Source organism: Halyomorpha halys, unplaced genomic scaffold (genome assembly GCF_000696795.3).
Source record: "Halyomorpha halys isolate HHAL.00 unplaced genomic scaffold, Hhal_1.1 Scaffold432.1, whole genome shotgun sequence".
NCBI lineage: Eukaryota > Metazoa > Arthropoda > Insecta > Hemiptera > Pentatomidae > Halyomorpha > Halyomorpha halys.
Window position 1 is genome coordinate 381,325 of NW_027112419.1, and position 19,816 is coordinate 401,140.

The 19,816-nt window shown below is 28.9% G+C and overlaps 1 long non-coding RNA gene across 1 annotated transcript; it reads left to right on the forward strand.

Moving 5' to 3' along the window:
• The first annotated feature begins 13,537 nt into the window (after window positions 1-13,537).
• On the forward strand, window positions 13,538-14,065 carry LOC106682619 (uncharacterized). Its single transcript, XR_001343459.1, has 2 exons — window positions 13,538-13,644; window positions 13,813-14,065. It is a non-coding gene; the product is annotated as an uncharacterized lncRNA (long non-coding RNA).
• The last annotated feature ends 5,751 nt before the right edge of the window (window positions 14,066-19,816 follow it).

The following is a 19,816-nucleotide window of genomic DNA, read 5'->3' on the forward strand; positions in this document are numbered from 1 at the left end:
ATTTTATTTACTTTATTTATATTTTGTATTTATATTAAATATTTTTTACTTTCGTTTAGTAAATAATAACCATTCCAGAAATGAATTGAATTTGTTTCAAATTATTTATGTTCTTCTCAAAAACCACGCTTTAAATTATTGTTTACGATCCTGCCAATTAATGAGGTTATTAAAAAACAATTGTTCGTTTGAAATATTGTTAAAAAATACATGTCAAATAAAAAGTTACCAAAATCCATTAAAAAAACAAATTTCATTTTTCATTTTTATGAAATTTGTAGAAATGTTTGCCAAATACTGTTTATTTCAACCATAATAAAGAGAAAAAACAAGGGAAAATTAGTGAAAATTACAAAAACATGGACAAGCATTAAAACATAATTATCATACTAGTTTATAAAAAACATTTTTTATGTTATTAGTTTGTAACGGAAGTAATAAAATTTAGCATTTAAAATCCAGGCTCAAAACTAGTTTTGGTCGGTGTTATTTACGATTTCTTCCAAATCAGTTTTTAGCCTTAGGTGCTTTGGGCGTGTGGATAATACGGTTTGTTCCGTTTAGTTCAGTTTATAGATCTCTGAACCACTGCCAAGTTTGGTGTAGATTGGTCGAGTAGGATTGAAGTTCTTTCTATTTTTTTGGATTTTTTAAAAATAATCAAAGCCGGTGTAGGGCGAAAAGTTTGGACAAAAAAATCTTATTTTCTAATTTCTTTGAAAATTCGTGTGTAAGGGCTTCTTGGGGTCCTAAAATCAAATATCAACTTTGTTTCACTCCTAAATAATCTTTTACCACAATTCAAGTCGTTCCGAATTGTTTCAGCATAATACTAATATTGAATCGTAGTAAGTACATATATATGACAATATCATAGATAATCAAATTGTCTGAAAGAAAAAGAAAACATCAAGTAAATTGGAAGGTTTAAAGATAATAAAATCCCCAAATTCTCAATTAGAAAAAAAGTATAATTTTTAATAAACATGTCTTTTTCTCTCCTTATAGCATTTATTAGGGGTATTCATGATCTAGAGTTTAACATGTTAAAGCGTGTTAAATGGAAAAAGTTATGTTAAATGGAGCAATATTTCCTTCTTTTATCATCAAGCGATATAACATGGTTGAGAGTCTGTTAAATAGAGAATTAGCCATGCAACAGACCAGCTGAGCTATACAGCATTTTGTTTGTTGTGTTAGGTTACGTGCTAGTAGTTCGTCTTTTGATTGTGTTAGTATTGTTTCGGACAAGACAATCAGTAGCCAAACTTTCACACTTCTGTTTTTCACTTACTTTAGGCTGTTGTAATAAATTACTGTAATCAAAACTTAGAAGTCAACAATAACCAAGAAATTTTGGAAGGAAGAGTTATAAAACAAGCTGCTCAGAAAATCCTCTAAAAGCTCTTATGCATTAAACATTTACCATGACTTTAAATAGGTCTGCTCACAATCCGATAGTTATAACATTTAACACAATATCATGAATACCCCTATTGTTTCAATTTATGTTTCCAAACCATATAATGAAGTATTTTTAAATGGTGAGTGTCTCGATTCTCCTCCTGCCCATTCGACAAGCTGGCCAGTTTCGCGGTCAGTACTCGAGTGCAGGATGTTCTTTTTTCTCTTCCTTTACAGGGACGAAGAGGACGTTGGTGTAGAAGAAAGGCGGCGAACCATGCAAACGCGGTGTGGCCAATCGGTTATGGAACTGCTCGACCGCCTGGCCCTGGTACAGAGGAACACCACGACTCCAATGTCAATGATAAGCATAAAAACAATATATCGTGCCCGTAATAATAATTGAAATAATTTGATAGCGAATAATATAAGAAACCTTTACAGAAAAGGTTAAATCTTGTTTTATTTATATTAATTTTAATTCGCTAACGTTTAGAAATCACATCGGTGCTTTGCTTTAATATTGGAAATATATAAAATTTCACATCAGTTCAATTATGCAATTTTCTGAAGGGTCACACCCAAAATGAAGCATGCAACTTCTTTCTTTGATAGGAAGAGAGATGAAACGGACTTTGATGAACGGAAATATGACAACTTGGTTTCCATGATTCAAGTAGCAAAAAAAAACTGTTTAAAAAATTATTGTTTAAATTATGCATGATCTGATAAATTCTATGTTATTGTATTTTAATTCTAACCACTTAAGATTTTTTTTTACTTTTGTCACTGACAATTTTTATGATCTTTTTATTTTTTATAATTTCTGTTTTTTTTTTTTATTTTGTATAAATTATAATGAAAATATTACTTAGGTAATTCGATATTTTTTTTCTTACAATGGTTTGTAATTGCACATCTTGAACAAAGAGTTGAAAAAATAAATAGTTTGCTAGGGGTAGTGTACTTGTGACACAATAAAATTTAGGTAAAAAAATAAGCGTACTTAAACTTTCAAGTGCTTTCACTTGTGATAGGTGTACTTTAACTGATCGAATTTTAGAGTCCAAAGCTTTTAACACTCAACTCCAGGGCCTATGGGGATGCGTTGTGAACTATGGTTAAGAGTGGAGCGCTTTATGAAAATTCTGATTAAAAACCCTTTCAGAGTCTTGTTTTATTTTTCATTCAACCCAAAAAGGTTGAAAGGAAAAATTCTAAAGGGGTTATGATGTATGAAAGTGTTGGTAAGTGGGGTGCATACCCCTGAAATTAAAAATAAAAATATATGGTTATATTATAATCATAAATATATATATATTATAAACGAAACTGATGAGGAAATAAACACGAGGTTGAAGGCGGGAAATGCTTGTTATTTTTCAATTTCGAAATTGCTTTACTCGGACCTTCTATCCAAAAACTTAAAAGTTATAATTTACAAAACTATTATTCTTCCCAATGTTCTTTATGAATGCTAATTTTTGCCTTTTATACAACGGGAAGAGCAGCGCCTTAAGGTTTTCGAAAATAAATAATTGCATAAAATACTCGGACCGAAACAGGATGAACTAATGGGAGAATTTATAAAGCTACGAAACGCTGAATTAAGGGACCCGCACCCGGTAAATATAATTAAGGTTATTATATTGCGAGGTATAAGATGGGTGTAGGGCTTTGTAACGAGCGGATCCCTAAAATGTTAATAAATACTGAATCGACGGGTAAACGTTTGAGGAGAAGACTTAATCGTAGATGGGAGGATTGCGTTAAAACTGATTTAGTAGATTTGGGTTTGGAGGGGCGTCACTGGAAAGATGTATGTAGAGAACTATTTAGGTTCACAAAGTCGTTATTATTATTAATTATAATTATATGATTATAAAAAGAATATGGATAATATTTATAATAATATGGCTTGTGTAGTATTTAAACTAATTACTATAAATATACAAAAAATAATAAATTAATATAAAAAATATATCGATATCTACTTACTACATGTTGTCAGAGCAATTCTTTGTGGCGTATCTTAAAATTCCTCAGATCATTATGTTTGAATTTTAGTTGCAGATTTTTTAATTTTAGCCGCTACCTAATTTGTAATTTTGATATTGATCATTTTGTATTTTTTTTTTAACTGTTGACTTATTTTACGTATTTATTATTTTTTTTTTATTAGTTAAGAGAATAGAAGGTGCATATACAACAAAACCCAAGAGATCAAAACTTATCTATTTATCTTTTATCTAACAATGTTTTCTTCTAATAACGCAGAGATTCTTTGAGATAGCTAGATGTTTTAATATTCTCGTAGTATCTAAATGGATTGATGTACTTTGATACGTACATTCCCAAATCCGACTTAACTGAGTGAAAAATTATTGAATTATTCCGGCAGTAACTCAACAAGATGATGGACTTATCGCGCTGGTTAACTAAGTTACTAAAGTTCTCTACCTGTCTCCGAATGTTAATGTATGTTGAAGAGATCATTAAGGCTTTGTTAATTAGTCTCCAATGTAATGAAACTCAAGAGGTGACGAATCAGCACCAGGATAAAGGTATAATATGTAACTGCAATTTGTACAGGTGAAAATTCTAGCATCCTCATCATTCTATTTTTTTATTTTTTAACATTTCTCATCATGCCTTTAGGGATAAGTAAAATTTAGTTTGTTACTAAATGTTATATTATTTAATCTAATACTTGGCTTTCCTTGGTGCAAGTTCAAAACAAAATTAATTAGCTGCAGCTTCAGTAATATTGGTCTAATTAAGATTTTGTTATAATATGTATACTTTTGAGTTAAGTTACGTTTTTTGGTATTCCTATTTTGTATTTACTAATAGTTGAGAATTTTATTCTTGTATGATATATCATAACCCCAGATATCATAGAAATTTTGTGCTTGGGAAATGCCTTGTTAGACCGAAACGTTGTGAAATTATTAATAAATTTGTGGTGAAGAACTATCAGCCGCCTTAACCCAATTTATATTACATCAACTAATAAATACAATTTACTTTTAATTAAAATATTCGTCCTAATTTTTCTAGAGAATTTGCTATGTATGAAACGTTTAAAAGCTTTATTTATATGACATTAGGCAAGTTTTATTAAAACCGTTTGAGCCGATTTGGTATTACCGTATGTAGAATTGGTGTTTCACTATTGCACGTAGAATGCGCGCGCGATTTGGTACTCAGGCATCGGATGATCCACGCACTTAAAATATATCTGTGGCACAAATAGAACAAGAACCGAAAATATTTTTGGGAGCCGGTGGGCAACGAACGCCGAGATTCGTTAAAATTAGCACTTACAAAATTTGAATTTATCACAATACTTTTGGTTTTCGATTAAAACGTAAAAAAAAAAAATAATTTTTGTAGTTAAATTATTGACAAAAAACTCTAAATTAACTCTTATAGTGCCCAACAACGGCATATCGTTGGTTATAAATGCAATCTACCTATCAAAGTTTGGCAGGAATCATTACATGAGTAATTTATTTACATCTTCAATAATGTGTTTCGGTACCAATATAATTACACTATGATAACCGTTAATGGTCCAAATCATAAATAGTGGTTTTGAAGAGAAATTATGCAGAGGTAATTTTAAGACACAATTATAATTATTGTAATTATAATTCTATTATTGTTACCACTCTGTTCAATTATTGTAATTGTAATTCTCAATTATTGTTCCTTCTTGAATTTAAGCTATTGAAGTTACAATCCTCCTTGACTGTTAGTAATTGCAATTATTTCTGGTAATTTTACACATGTATGAATTTAGTTTGGATTTCCAAACGGTTAAAATGGATCGATATGCTACTTCAGGATCATAAAGCATTATTTTCTGCACCTTTGAAAACATATAAATAAACCATAACATATCAATAGATACATAAGCCAACTTAACTTTAGCGAATAAGATATTCGCTTCAAAAATAACGGACGTCAAATTTACATGAACTTTTAAGGTTTCACAAAAGTATAAGTTTATGTGTCATCGATGTCAGAAAACATTGAAAAAAAGAAGTTCCTCATCTTTACCAGTCTGCTAATCGTTTCATATTCATGGCTCATTTAAGCAGTCTTCATACTTCGAACACGTCATCCTCTATTTTTCTTTTCTTCTTTAAACGTCCGTCATATCTCATCCTAGGCCGAAAAAGTTTGTCGCGATTTGAAAGACACAGAGCAGACCTGAAATACGTGAGGAGACTGACGAAAAGCCTCCAAGGACAGATGCGGGAATGTAGATCGCTTCCAGGATGACGGAGTAGACCGAAAGGCCTGTCACAGCTGGTAGAAGCCGATTCCTCAACTTGATCGATGTTGGGCTATAGATGAGCGGAATGGCTCGCCTGGATCAGCTACTCAGCTCTGTGATTGAACTGTTTTACTTCGCTAGCTCAGCATATGCTCTTTGTGGGTTTTCTTCAGACAGATAACTTTTATAGGAAATAGAGAGGTTTTTGTAGCAAGATTTTTACGATGTATTAGCAAATTTAAGCAAGAATTCGATTTGAATCTAAATCAGATGAAAATAAACCTATGCAGTTTCACTTTTAATATAATTGAAAATATTATTAAAGATTTGTGACTGAATTTTGTATGTTCATCCTGTTAATTTTCTAGATCGATTATTCTTTTTCAAGGACAAAATATAAACCCTCTATTACTCTTCCTCAAATCTTCAATATATTGAATGTTTGTAACTTGTACTAGCTCATCCTTAAAACTGCAATAATATATAATTCACAATAAAAATAATGCCATCACACATAAAAAAAAATTTTTGAACAACAACCTATATATGTATAAATAACTTAGGTATCGGCGAAAGCAAAACTTAAACAAAGAGAAAAACACCCTTGGACTGATATTAATTACTCGTTTTATTGCGTTCATATTTATACATTCGATCAGCTCCTCAGTCAGCTGACATCGACGTAAAAAATTAAAGGAGACTTAAAAAAAAATTCTTTAAAACAAAAATTACTCCAGTATCTAAAGCTCCCGGGTTTCGGCACCACTTAAGTATCGGCGAAAGCAAAACCTAAAAAAAAAGAGAAAAAGGAATTATTTGTGTGTGTTTATATATATATATATAACTAGATTCAAATTTTCAACGCATTATACAATGATTGTTAATTTTTCGAATTTAAAAACAATCACTTAATTTTATATGAAATAAAAAGCTTCTTGTGTAGAAACAATTTATTCATTGATTTAATATTTGACAATTTCTATTCTGAAATTCCTCGCAAAAACAATACCAGAAAGTACTAATGGATCAACACTCCAAAGACTGTTAAACCCTTTCGGTTCTCCTATAAAAGCCTTTAGGAGCAACTTCGTTTGTTTCTATTCCTGATTATTCGGATAAATTCAGAATAATTTCCATCAGGGTAATGCCGTTAAATGCATGGTGCCCTCTAGAGCTCACAAACTCGATTCCTTTCGCCTCCTCTTCGTGGGGTGTTACCCCCGTAGCACAAGAGCCTTCTGGTGATGTCAAAAGTCGACGCCCACGTTAATCTTCCTTTGAGCTAACTCTGAGCCTTGAGGCAAAACATTTGATAAAAGGAGGTGGCTTAATGAATTTAGGGTCTGGTAATTACCCGTTTAATATCTATATACGAACAACTAAATTAATTTTTCAGTCTTAGTTTGTTAAATTGATGATTATTTTTTTAATTTATTGTTAATATTCCCTATTCTAAAAAAATATTCAACTAAAATCAGTTATTATTTTTTATCGCCCTCTTCTCTCTCCTTACCCTTGAATCTTTCCTCACTCAGAATATAGAGTTAGATAAACGTCGAAATAAAATGTTTTTAATAATATTATTAATGACATATTATTTAAATGAATCAATGTTAAATCTCAACACTCTCTATTATATCATCAACAGTCCAACGTTTCGGCCAATTCAGCCATCCTCAAGGACAATCTAACAGTTAATAGCTTTTATTATACTGTAATAATTTTAACAACATTATGATTAATAATTTAACATACCTTAAAAATAAATATAAACACCTCACATCTAATTATTTAAAAACGTTTTGCAGGCTACTTTGATTTAAATGAAATGGACACTTGTGATCACCACAAAACTAGCCTGAGAAATAATACAACTAAGAAAATAGGAAATTTCATAGAAAAACACAAAAATGATAAAAATAATATCCATGAACTTTTATATAGAGGGAAAAGTGATTTTGAATCATTAATAAAATTTAAATAGAATAATCAAAATCTTAATAAATAAAAATTGTAACCATCCTAGGATGTATGGGTTTTACTAACATTGTTGTTAATTTTGTTACAAATTAATGTATAATAAAAGCTTGTAATTGTTAGATTGTCCTTGAGAATGGCCGAATTTGCCGAAACGTTGAACTGTTGATGATATGATAAAGAGTGTTTAGACTTAACATGGGTACCAATTGATTTATTTAAACAATAAATACCAGGGACAAGAAATTGAAAAGATTATATATAAATTAATGATGTATTATTTTGGATGTACTAATTGTATATGGATGTAATTTTATATCCACATTTTAAACCGAAGAACTAATTTTTTTAATAGTTGATAACTACCATGATTTAAGGTATAAACTTGTTTTTATGTCGAAAGGAATACTTAAAATATTTTTCCAACCAGAAATACCCATTTTTCTTAAAATATTTGAATAACATAACATTTATATAACATTATGTATAAATTCAGACATTGGTATTCGAACTGAAGGAACACATTCGCACCATATTTACAGAAATATATAAATGATAATATAATAATAAAACTATTATTAATTATGTTATATATATTTTAAAACTACCACGATTCTGTCACATCTCTGATTAAAAAAAATGAAATAAAACACCATTCAGCAAGGTGTCCATTCATTTGGACTAAGGGGACTTTGCACGATTGCCCTACTTTCCCTTACTATGTATTACTATATATAAATAAATGAAAGTAAAAATGAATTGAATGTAAATTACAAACCATTCGTTACGAGATTCATTACTTTTCCACCTCCATATTCATTTATTCGGTTATTTTACTCTATTTATCATGATTTTGATAATATACTGCCAAAAATATTAATATCAATCAATATAGTTCCTCGTTTTAAGTTTACTTAATGATGATTATTTGTTGGTTTGAAAAATGGCTTTTCTTCATAGAATAGATCTATATTTTAGTCTTCCCTGTATAAAAGGTTTCTTAAAAAAAAAAATTTAAAAACTAAAAAAAAAGACCAAATAAAGTTAGTGTATAACAAAATTAGGACTTTAAGTATTATTATGTTTAAAATTTATTTATTGCTATTTACAACTTTATTTACATAATATACATATAAATATACATCAAGTAAATTTGATGTAAGGTCAAAAAGGAGTGAAACAGGCATGTAGAGAAACTATCCATTGGTAGCACTCTAATCATATCTCTTCACTAGAAGGTATCGAGGCCATCTTCTTTTAAGGCGTCTCGGAGGGGTCTCAGGAATAGTAGGAGAAGCAAGGTTAGAAACTAGAGGGTTTTGATGGATAGTTTACAATGGAAGGATTGATTTCTGTTTCGGGTCTGATCGTTTACATGTGGAACATTAAGTTCTTTATGGATGATTTAATTTGTGAAAAACTAAGTAGCATTGAGGATTTTACGAATTATTTTGGATTGTAAGGATTGGTAAATTCGAAGGTTTAGTGGAGCCACAAAGCTCAACTCCGTATGTCCAGATAGGCCTTATTATTGTCATGTAGATCAGTCTTTTGTGGGAATTGGAAGTTTAGACCGTTTGTCTTGTAAGTGCTGTAATAGTCGAAATTGACGTGCAGTTCCTTGCCTTTTCAGTCTTGTGTGAGGATTCCAGGTTAATCGTTTGTCCAGATGTAGTACGAGATAGCGGATCTGTTCGACAGGGGTAAGATCAACATTATTGAAGGAGACTGTAGGGCAGTTGGTAGGTTTACAACGAAGAGTAAAGGTGATTTGATGGGATTTATTTTAATCCTCTGATTACGATACCATTCTTCGAGCGATATCATTCTGGGATATGGGATTGGAGAGTTTGGGTTGCTATCACAGGGTTATTATTAACAGCGAGCACACATGTGTCATCAGCATACGTGGTGAGGATAGAGTTAGGATTGGTTAGGATTTCAGCTGTATAGACGGTTTAGAGGATGGGACAGAGGATACTCCCTTGAGGAACATCAAGGTTAAATAAATTTAACTGTTCTACAGTGAAGTATCATTTAATGCAGGGTGGGAATGTCAAAATAAAACCTAACTGACCTAGGAGTGAATCGAGCCCACAGCGTTCTTAAACAAACATTTTCGACCCTCTTTAAAATCAAAAATATATATATACATGAATTTGATATATGAATACATGAAAAAAAATCGGTAAAATTAAGGAAAACAATTGATGTGCATTACAAGTAAAAATAGTGGGCAAACAAAATAATGCTAAAATTTATAAACAGTCGATATAAAGAAAATTATTAAGGTTCAGTGAATACAAAATAAGTAGGTAAAAATAAAACATGTTGTAAATGTAAAATATCATAATTAAGTAAACTACTAAATTAAAGACATTTTGGAGAAACCAAGGACAAAGATAGAAAGAGATAGGCACCACCGCAGAGCCTTCGAGCTGTGCAGGATATAGTAGCCAATCACCGAGAGAAAATTACCCATCTAGCTCTCTTGTAATGTTTAATATCCTTGGTTTACAAGTAAGGATAATATATAGTATTAATTAATAAGGATATTAATCGACTATAAGTCGAAATTTGAAGTTTTAAGATATTTTATGATATAATTTTTTTTTTTAATGTCATGGAAATATTAATTTTTTTATAAGCAGATTTTTATGATATTAATAAATGCTTTGTGGTTTAATCTTTTCAACATTTTACATTTGAAAAACCAAATACCTAATAAAAACTACAAATCCTTTACTTAATGTGTTTCACTTGTTATTTGTTTTTCTTTACATAGTATATTTATTAAACCAAGACTAGAAAAATAATTATCATTAATACATTCGCATTACGAGAATATAAATGCGAAGTGGGAATAAAAATAAAATAAGATTTATGTTAAGAAAAATGAATAATATTTAGCATATACTGAGACATTGTATAAACGAAAAGTATACTATAGAAAATTTAACGGAATGAATAATCTTCAGTTAGTATTTTGTTCAATTTGTTTTTATTGTTATCTATAATTTTGCAATAGTTATTACATATATATAATAATTATGATAATATTCTTTATTTATTATGGGATAATTACATTTAGAATAATACATTGGGCATTGAAAATGGGCTTTAGTCCCATAGGGTAAAATACAAAACTTTAAAAAATAAAAATAATAAAATATCTTTAATAATAATATATTAGAAAATAATATTTATATAAGCAAATAATGTTTAAATGAATATTATAAACAACCACTAATAATCTTTATCAAAAGTGAACAAATTACTAACTCCAAGGATCCAGGCCCGAATCCGGCTGGGCAGAGAATTGTTTTCTGTTACACTGTAGCCGTGAGTCAATCCTGTGGGTTATGGAGCCCTCCTGGAGTCCACCTAGCCTCTTAAATTGGGTACCAGTAAAAATCTGACGGTCAAGCGTGATTCTGGCCAAATCACCTCTGTGCACAACCGTTGATCTTGTAATAGTACTTCCTTACAAAGTACTACACCCTTGACTCTTCATGGGTTGTACCAGTTCAGATTTTAATATTTTTTTTTAAACTTTTAGTAAATTAAATTATTAGTAAACAAATAATTAATGACATAAAATGAAAAATATAAAAATTAGGCGTCTATTGTAAATAAGTAGTCTACTAGCAATATTTACTAGTTTGAAATAAAAATTATATACATCAAATGTAAAAAATAAAAAATGAAATATTGATATTGTCGTACCAATTTTCTTTCTTGGTTTTTTGTATTTTCTATTTTCTGGTTTCTTTTCAATCCCAAACTAATCTAATTGAATATGTGACGTCAGTAATTTAAAATATAAAAGGATCAATCGACTTACATAGAAAATATAAATATGATGCTACCATACATCTATAATCATAATTCCAACAAAACTTTTTCTAAAATTTTAGATATCCCACTTTGGCTTTACACCGACCATATATTGATTTCAGAGGTTGATATTACCAGTATATGTTTATACTAAAAACATAAAATTAATACGATACATTAAATAATTAATCGCCACCGTCGAGCAAATATTAAAATCAAATAATTCAGCCCCATGAAAATAAGATAAAAACAGATTTTTTTAAGTCTGCGTTCCTTATTTTTCTCGCTCCGTCTGATACCACATCGAGTACCTTTTCTGAATCAGATAGAAATTGCTTGAGTATTAATCATTGAGATTTATAAGAAATCATTTCAACAGCAAAAAAAAATAAAGTTTTGATCTTAAATGCATATCAGAACCAGACATAAAAAATAATTATAAATGTTATTATTTTTTCTTAAGGAAGCAAAGGTTTGGTCTGTTTTACGATTTGAATTCTGAAACAGCCGTCTAAAATTTCAAATTCAATATTAGTATTTGCCAGGTTAAATTCAAAAACTTGAATATTAAATTACAATCGACAATATTTTCCTTTTATTTTTATTTTTTTATTGTCGTAAAATAATTTTTTTATAAATTAAGAATCAATTGTTGACTCGATTGGACTTTACTTAACGTCTATACGAGGACTTCATTATGCTTTGAATATTAAAAGGGTATATTTTTATATTTAAATATTTAAGAGATAGTAAATAATTATATGGTTAGTGGTGGTCGGGATACCGTTGTAAACAAGATATAAATCCAATTAGTCCCGCTCCAAGTCATTAATAGACTGTAAAAACTTGCCTTCGAAATTCAGTCTTCAAGTTTTAAAAGTTTTAACAGACAGGATAAATCCTAAAACGTGCTGCAACATATTTTCCGCATTTTCCTCGAATTCGACAAGAATCTACATTTTATCCGATATCAGGGTTTTCGAACTCATTTCTCACTGAATAGAAAACACGTGGAAACACGTTATAGATGGCAATGTTGGACAATAAGTAATAAAAATTACTGACGACAGTCAAATTTAGTTATGATTTTTTGGTTCAACTCGTAATTATAATATCGGACCAGTATTGCAATTACAATAGTTTTGAAACTTGTTGAAATCACTAATTTCACTTCCTAGTTTCAAATTACAGTAATTGAAAACAATTCCAATTACTTTTTTTCCTAACTCTGATTTATAGAATATGTAAACATTGTTGAATTCTCTGTGTTATATTTCCTCATGTCATGTTGTGTAATATTTCCTTAGTAATGGGGGGGACTATTTCCATCAATTCTTGAAATTGATTTTTATGAATGTGTTTTAAGATGGAATTATTTTAAATTAATTTTCGTTCAATTTTGTTTTAAGTAGCACTATTAATATATTTCTTTACTAATTTTTGTAGCTGGATATTTCTTTATTATTATTATTATTATTATTATTATTACTGTCATTTTCTCTTCAATAATTTGTACTGAATATACAGTATGAATGTGCACTTAGAGCTCAAATACCCATTGCCCTTAATTTTGGCCAGCATATTTTAATTATTATTCACCAATAATAAAATATTAAAGAAAAAAAAGGAAGAAAGTTGAAATTTTAAAAAGTTAAAATACTCATTGCGTAATCTTAGAGTATTGTTCAAAAGAATTGTGAGCGAAAAATTAAACATCATAATAATAATTAGATATAATTTTGCCAGACCAAGTTTAACGGTGAGCTAATGTTACGGATTACTAATTTATTGTAATTATAAACTATTTACCATACAAAATATATATTTATTTTGGCTATATATGCTAATAATACACAAGACAAGATCAATAGATTGCTTAGATTAAAAATATCATACTTAAACGATGAAATTATTGGCTAGCAACTGTCTCTGCGGGCCCACTTCTTTTCTTTTGATGGAAACCTAAGGTTTTTTTTCTGATCAGAATATTAATTAACTCACACCAAAAGAAAGACAAAGCGAGGAGGCGCGGTCGTGGCCTTGAAGTAATCCAGTATATATATCGGGGCAAGCATCCAGTAAGTATCAGTTCGTCTGCAACAGTGAACAGATATCTTACAATGGTTTCCATCAAATTCCTTGTGAGTATTACTTAGTTTGTTTAGACTATTTTACTAATTGTATCAAACTTGGTTTAATGCTTTTTTAATTTCATTTTGTTTTACCCTTTAAAACTTATCAAACCTTCGCTACCCCCTAAAGAAACAATTTTTCACTTTCTATTTACTTAATACTGTCTCCACTTGCAGTTCTTCGTGGCTTTGGCCATCGCTTGCGTCGCCGCCTTCCCAGAAGAGGCCCAGAGGGTTAAGAAGCAGGTCTTCTACGGAGGCTACCCATACTCCTACACCGGATACTCCGCTCCTCTCGCCTACTCCGCCTCTTACCCAGGATACTCCGCTTACTCTAGCTACCCCTACTACTACTAAGACACTCTCTTCATCTAAGCGCAAAATGTAATTTTCGGCTCCAACACACAATAAATTTCCGTTGTTAATTTCATTTATGTAATTCTTATTTCTTCTTGACCTGCTCCTTCCTTGATTATTTTATAGCTAGTTTTTGGTAATTATTACTAACCTATTATTAAGTAGGTAACTGTTAGTGTAAATCATGCACTTTCCTTTTTTAACTGTAGAAATTTTAGTTTTTAGAAATAGTTTCAATATCATTATATTCTCTTGAAGGACGCACGAAATGAGGTTTGTGGGCATTTTTGCCAAGTCTTACTTTCTGCCAACAATTGGCAACCTCGTCCATCGCTTGCCACTAAGTAAACCCGTTACTATAATAAATTAGTATTGTTAATATTATTAATCTAAATCCGATTGATTCTAAGTTTAATTGTAGAATAGCATAGATTAACTGGTTCGAGCATTTTTTTTTCTATTACAACGATCTGTGGAACAACAGGTATAGGATTCCAAACTTAAGTGAGTGAATGGTGAGTTAGGTTGTGAAGCTAATGTTGGCAACTCCCCAATATCACAGACCCACTTTATTTTGTGGGATATTAGTTTTTTGTTTTTTTTATCTCAATTTTGCCTAACAATACATAGTTATCATATTATATCACTTTCAAAATATTTATATTAATTTATTTTAGGAAATTATTATAAGATTCAAGGGCCACGATGCTACTAACTAGGGTAAAATACAAAAGTTTAAAAAATAAAAATAATAAAATATCTCTAATAATAATATATTAGAATATAATATTTATATAAGCAAATAATGTTAAAATGAATATTAAAAATAACCGCTAATAATCTTTATCAAAAGTAAATAAATTACTAACTCCAAGAACCCAGATTCTAATCCGGCTGGGCAAAAAATTGTTTTCTCTTACACTGAGAGTTAAACAACCCTGTGGATTCTCAAGCCATCCTGGTGTCCACCCAGCATCATAAATTGGGTAAAAATCTGGTGGTTGAGCCTTATTCTGACCAATTCACCTCCTTACACAACCGTTGGTCTAGTAACAGTACTTCCTTACAAAGTCCTTTCTTGGGTTGTAGCGGTACGGATTTTAATTTTTTAATTATAAGAGTCAAACGCAAAGCAGTAAGTCATGTCTCAAATACCAATAAATAACTATTAAAAAAATCCAACGTTTTATAACTTCAGATATCATCTGGACAACATCAACTGTTTATATAAATATACATTATTCTACGTTTATGTCAACTTATCTTTTGTAAGATACTACTATGAGTAAAAATGTGACTGGTCAGCTATTTATTGGTATTTGGAAAATTTAAATCTTATATAATATTTAATTATTGTTTAATAATCTTCCGTTTGAAATATCAACAAAAAAATTTATATTTTTCGTTTCTTGTGAATTTTATATATAACTTATCATGCATTAACTTGTTTTTGGTATATATAATTTTTTTTTTTTTTTATACACTTAATTTTCGATTACGCAATATTATAATTTAATCCTTATAAACATTTTAAGACTTATTATGGTGACTTGCATATTCAATGGTTGCATCTCGTATAAAAAAAATAGAAATATTATGTTAAATATATTTATAATTGCTTATAAGTTAATAGTTGATTATCTTTATTGTTGCTTTAACTTTTTAGGACCATTGTTGATTTTCTTGAAAGGGGTGGGGCGTTCCCGATTTAGTTTTTCTAGTAGCTTTAATCTCCGAATCATGTTCAGATATTTCAAATATTTGTTCAACAATTTCGAATACACGTTCAAAAATCAATATTTTTGAAGGATTGTTTACTTTTATTTATTCTTTATTTATTTTTTTTTTACTGAATGTAATTATTTTCAGTGGTTACGAAAGTAACGGCGTTAAATATGTTATCTAAATAATTATCTTACGTCTTTAACCTGTATTAATCAGAACTAATAAAAATAAATTTATTTTCATTTATTAGATTTTTTTAAATTTGTACCAAAGTATTAGTTCATTGTTAGCATTACTTTTTTTGTATTAATCTAATCCCCTTCTTCGAGTTTAATAGAATCTTTTTTTATCCCGTACAAAACGACCGCGTACTCTGATCTAATGTGGGAAGCTCATTGGAGAATCATGGTTTGAATTAGAAAGTGAATCAACGAATTCCTGAATACCAACATAGGGCAATTCGCCAAAATTTATCCAAAGCCTGCGCAGTTTCAGTTCAGTTTGCCTTGGTCCTATGAGAACTTAAAAATCAAAGGATAATAAGCAATATAAAATCTTAATAAAAAAACTAATTAAATAATTATTAATTTATTAGTTAAAAAAAAGAATTTTTTTCTCAAATATTTAAAGAAGGAAATATAATTAATATATATATAATTAAAAAGTAAACATCTATCCGGGTAAGTGCAAGGAATTATACTCCTTACACCGATCATGATAAGTTTTTCTTTTTTTTATTCATATTTAGTTTATTTCAAATTTTTATTATTTATTTTTTGTTTAATACATAGTTCATGTCTGTCAGATAATTTGCAAATTTACTAATACTTAAAATTCCAATGATATACTATCTAAACTCAATAGTGAGCACTGACTTCTACTGTTAGTATACATATACATTTAGATGATTAACATGAGATTGAAGACATTAAATTATAAAATTTTATTCATTTTATAATTTGATTATAAAATTTTATAATTTTATAAAATTTATATCATTTGCATAATTTACTAGGTTTAGTTTTGTTACTTTTTAAAATTTTCAGGGGATGTTAATTTTAGAATTTTAAATAGATAATTACTTTATTTATTGATAAGTATTACAATCTACTGCAAAGTTGTGTGGGTATTCACGAACAAAAAGAAGATTTTCCATTATTTCACTTCGATTATTTTTTTTCTAAACCTTAAACCGATTGACCATATGTGAATATGAAGGGGGAGGCCATCTCCTTAAATTGTTGTAATATTTTCCAGCCGAAACATTAATGTTTGTAACATAACTTCATCCACGATAAATAAATAAATTGGGACATTATAAAATATGTAATTATATTTTATAAAAATAATTTAAAAACTATCAGACGACCTTAATAGTGCGAATAATTGGCTGCTTGTCTAATAGCTGCTGTATTTATAAATTAGAAAATTTGTATTTTTTTTTATTTATTTTAATGTTTGGCTATCTTCTTAATATTTAGCTTGTTATTTCTTGTTTATATATTTGTATACAATTATGTAGAGAATAATAAGTTGTTTGTTGTAGATTCGAGATTTCTTATTATCTCAGATTTTTTTAATACTTTAAATTTTTAATATAATATTAATTATTTTGTAAATTAGTATAAGGTGAATGGATGAAAATCCTAAACTATTGTGTAAATACACATAAATCACATATAGAACTATGAATTACTTACTCAACAAGCAATCATGAAATGATTTTTTATTTTATTTCTAGTCGATATGAAGGAAGAGAGTTATTCATACAACAAACAATGAGTTTTCAATAAAATATATTTAGAGAAATAAGTCAAACGAAACTTTATATGGACTAACCTCAGAAACTACTGGAACGATGGAATTTTCCAGCTTCATAATAGTACAAGAGGAAAGTTTTCCAATTTATTTCAGATCAATATGTTGGAGAGGAAGCAACTTATTACACAATACACTTTCGCTCTAGATCTGGATTAACAACTTCCCTTATTATATGTATTATATTGCTGAGTTTATAACCAAACTTATACAATTATTAAACATTAACCATAGAATTAAGACATAAGTTTTTAAATTGTTCAATAAAATATAATTACCGTTTCATTTCATTCCAATTCATGTATTGGTAGTATATTTTTTATCTCATGCCCACAACAGAATTTAACGCAAGTTTCAATGTTCATATTCGGTTTCAGTAGAGTTGTAAGAATCATTGAGACTTCTAAAAACAATCTAGGCTACCTCCCCCCCCCCTCCCACCAAGAAGTAAAAAAAAATATAAATTTAGTAAAAATTAATTTTTTTTTTCAAGCAAATAATTGCAATAACTTATAAAATACTGCTATAATTATATTTAATTTTCTCAAAAGTTTGGTTCATTTGCCTTTTACGGGTTGAAATGTCACAACGACCATAGCGTGCCCCAAACTGGTTTTGATCTTGGGTTTACCATTGTTATAGCATCTTGTAGAATAATTTTGATTTTTTTATTTGAAATTATTTACAATCTCCCAAACCGTGATAGATAAAAAATAAATATAAACCTTGAATTAATTTTATGGTTAACGAAATGAAAAATATTAACTCAGGTTAAAACAAATTTATGGTAATATGAGTAACATGAATTTCAGAAAAAAAACAAATATTTAAAAAAAATAATATCTATACAACAAATGAATTCGTAAAAAGCAACAGTGACGGAAATCTCATAAATAAACTGAAGTTTTAGATTAGTGTTTTCGTTATTTTAAATAGTCAATTTTTGTTTTATTTATATATATACAAGTAACGTGGCTGGGAGAGAAGCACTGGGATCTCTTGGAGCATTGCCTTGCCTTCCACACGAATGTTGCAAGGCTTGGCTCAGAGTTCTCCTGTCGAATGTAAATATTGTAAACAGGTGCGAAAGTGTATTTATTTTATTGTTATTTAAATTTACTTCTCTTTGTCTTGTACATATTTTTTTTATTAAGTCATCGGTTTTATTTTAGTTTATTTTTATAAAAATTCATATTTTTATTTATTTACACTAATCTTTATAGTACTTTCTTTTATTTATATATTTCTTTAATTTTTTTTTTAAATAACTTAGCTAGTTACTATTGTTATCATTTACATTTGTTCTTCGTTTTTCTCTTTTTTTCTTTCATTCTTCTATTTTTATAAATAATGTACAAATAAGGTTTTGAACTCTAAAACGTAATACCCTTAATTTGTGGCAGATTGTATTAATTCTCTTCAATAAAATAAAATAATAAATAAAAAAATAATATTAATAAATATATATTACCGCATTTAGCCATCCCTTTCCATAACCGTAGCATATGCAGCAATATAATTTTATAAAATATAACAAATTTCACGATTATTATTTCATTGGGAGAAGTATTCTTTGTATACAAGCATTCATTTAAAGTCACAGGTGGTTATTACTTTCTCCTTTTTTTAAAAATTTAATTAGATAAAAATCATAACTTTACCGAAATCATTATAAGAAAAGATTCCAATTAAAAACAAAGGGAAAAGTGCAATTATTTTTATTGTAGTGAAAAAAAATGCACAAGTTAATTAATTCCAAAAACAAATGTTGCGGCATAAAATTGAAAAAACAAATTTAAATGTCCTATAATATGTGAAAAATCTTAACTATATTTTACTCAAAATGTTATTTCGTTCCATGTCCCTTAATTTATAATATTATAAAAATGTTTAAATTAAAAAAGTGATAGCTGCACCCTTTTCTTATTAGTAAAAGAATCAATGATTTCTTTATAAATTGGAATTGGTGGAGAAATCAACCTTGTACTGAGTAGTAATGGATTATTTCTAATATTATTAATTATTTATCAGCCTTTCACGAATATATAAACCTCTGCATTAATCTTGTTGTAGTGAAATATGGATATATTCTCAATGAAATGAGGTTTTTCGTTTTTCGGTAATTTCAATAATAAACTTTCCGAAATAAAAAAAAAAAATACTATGATTTTTACTATTATGTTTCTCTTTAAGAGAGTTTTTGAGGGCCCAAAATAAGTGAAAATTTGCTGGGGCAAGGTCTGGTGAATAGGGTGTGTGGGGGATCACGTCTAGCCAAACT